We start from the raw sequence: 3,091 nt of genomic DNA on the forward strand, positions 1-3,091 counted from the left end.
GAGGTTCGATTTTCTTATAATCTTTATAAGCTCTGTATCCTACTTGTTAAAGTTATTTATTTGAAGGCAAATATCCCGTATGAACTGCTTTTGGTTTCTGTTTTCATAAGAAAGCCTTATCAAATTCAATTTAGGAAGTGTAAAAGTCATTGGAAAGATTGACTAACGTCATGACCTTGAAGAACTCCAGTAACTCACTCCCCAGTGACACTTGTGGAAACTATGTTTTAAAAAACACAAGCCTCTGGAGATAGTCCACAGGGCAAGCAACAAGAGAATCTGTGAAAATTTAATAAGAAAGGTGAGAATCTGTGGTATTTGAACCAAGACTACTCTCTTTATTTTCATCGCATCCCAGACTTCACTCTGCTTCAGCCAAGAACACAAGGCACACTCTGTCCCCGGAAGCTTGCCATTGTCCTTATAACCAGCTCCAGAACCCTGGCTCAGACATTTTCCCTGGGGGGAGAAGCAGACTATAAAACATACAGCTTATAATCTCTTTCCAAGGGAATTGACTTTAATTACAACAGGCCTTAAGAGTGCTCTTTAAGAGCAATGGAGATTGTGGAGAAAGGCAAGTGAAGGGATTCAACATACAGACTAACCTGTAGGCAAGCTAGCTTGCCGGAAAGAACCAAGGAGTAAGACAGTTGGGAGGAGCCCTCCTAGGGTGAGAACAATATCAAACACTAACCAAAACTATTCCTTCAAAAGAACAAGCATTTAATTAGATTTGTTTAGAGCAATTTATGCCACAGGGCATTACTGAAAACAAGTAATCAGTTTGTGACTAGTGGATTCTAACAGCTGCGTGTGGGCATGGAAAGAGAGGAAGAAACCCCTACCCAAGCCACTGTCATCCCAGGTGGGCATACCAGAAGATGAGCCTCCCTGAGGAGCAACATAAAACTTAACACCTGGGAGGATAAAGAGACTTCCATAAAATAATCCAGCCTTTTACTCAATACATAAGCAAATAAGAATACCAAGCATGGAAGGTTAGGGGTGTCAGTACCAAGAGTTACTAAAATACATTATCTAAAATCCAGTTTCCAACAAAATAGTCGTAAGAAGTAGAAAATGAAAAGGGAAAATGGCAGAAGTAAATCCAGCTATATAAATAATGAAATGTGAATGGATTAAATGATCTAATGAAAAGGTAGATTTTAATAATTTTTTTTAAAAAACTCATTTACAGGAGACATTATAGATTTAAATATACAAATAAATGAAAAGTAAATGAATGGCAAAGACACATACAATGCAAGCAGCAATCACAAGAAAGGTAGACAGAATATGGTAAATACAAGCAGTGGACTTTAAAACAAAAACTTAGAGATAAAGAGTTCCATTTATAATAAAAGGTTCAGTCCCTCAGGGAGAAAAAAACAATTATGAATATATGCACCTAACAGCAGAGCTCCCAAAAAGTAGACAGAATTGAAGGAGAAATAGTTCAGCAGTAAAATTGGTGACTCACTACTTTTAATCACTTTTAATAATGTATGGAATAGGAAGAAAATTAACAAGGATATAAAAGGCTTTAACAACACTATAATCCAACTAGACCTAACAGGCATAGAACACTCCACCCAAGAACAGAATACACATTCTCAAGTGCATGTGGTATATTCTCTGGAATATACTGTAGGCAAGACCATAAAACAAACTTTCATAGGTTTAAAAGGATCAGAATTATACGAAGTATATTCTTCCACCACAGTGCAATAAAATTAGAAACTAATAACAGGAGGAACTTGGGAAATTTACAAATATGTGGAAGTTAACACACTCCTAAATAACCAACAGATCGAAGAAAAACCATAACAAATCAGAAAATACCACAGTCCACCCTTATCTGTGATTTTGCTTTTCCTCAGTTACCCCATAGTCAACTGTGGTCTGAAAATATTAAATGGAAAATTCCAGAAATAAATAATTCATAAGTTTTACATCACATGCCCTTCTGAGTAGTGTGATGAAATCTTACACATCCCACTCTGTCCTGCTCAGGATGCAAATCATCTCTTTGTTCAGCATATCCATGTTGTATATGCTACCTACCCACAGTCACTTAGTTTTTACATATATCAGATTTTACGTATATATATGTAAATATATGTATATATGTAAATATATGTATATTTGTATATCTGTATATATATTACATATATATATATATGGTTTGGTACTATCTGGTTTCAGGCATCCACTTGGAGTTCTGGTATGCATCTCCTGTGATTAAGAGAGGATTACTGTACATTGAGAGAAACAAAAATACATATACCAAGACTTATGGGATCAGCAAAAACAGGGCTGAGAGGGAAATTTATGGTAGCAAGTACCTATATATAAAAGGAAGAAAGTTCTCAAATCAATAACCTACCTTTCCAGCTTAGAAAATTAGAAAAAAAAAATGGAGGAAACTAAACCCAAAGCAAGCAGAAAGAAGGAAATAAGAAGAGCAGAAATAAAAGAATGAAATAACAGAAAGCAGTAAGGAATGTTATACAAAGAGACTCAAATTATTAAAATCTGGAATGTAAGACAGAACATCACTACTTACCTCACAGAAATTAAAAGGCTTATTAGAGAATACTGAGAACAATGGTATATTCATCTGGTAGGGCTGACATAACAAGATACTATAGACTGTGTGGCTTAAACAGCAGTCATTTATTTTGTCACATTCTGGAGGCTTGAAGTCCAAGATCAAAGTGCTGACAGGGTTGGTTTCTCCTGAGGCCTCTCCCCATGACATGCAGATAGTCACTTTCTTACTATATTCTTCCATAGCATTTTCTCTGTGCATGTGCACACACACACACACAAGTCTGGTGTCTCTTCCTCTTCTTATAATAAAGACACTAGTCATTGGAATAGAGCCTTATGACCTCATTTAACCTTAAGTACCTCATAAAAGGTTTTGTCTTCAAACAGTCACATTGGTGGTTAGGACTTCAACATGTGAATTTAGGTAGAACACAGTTCAGTCTATAACAGCATGCCAACAAATTCGATAATGGAAAAAAACAGATAAATGCCTAGAAAGACACAAACTATTAAAACTGACTAAAAATAAGATAGA

The sequence above is a fragment of the Rhinopithecus bieti genome, unplaced genomic scaffold (assembly GCF_001698545.2).
Source record: "Rhinopithecus bieti isolate Rb0 unplaced genomic scaffold, ASM169854v2 scaffold_41692, whole genome shotgun sequence".
Classification (NCBI taxonomy): Eukaryota; Metazoa; Chordata; class Mammalia; order Primates; family Cercopithecidae; genus Rhinopithecus; species Rhinopithecus bieti.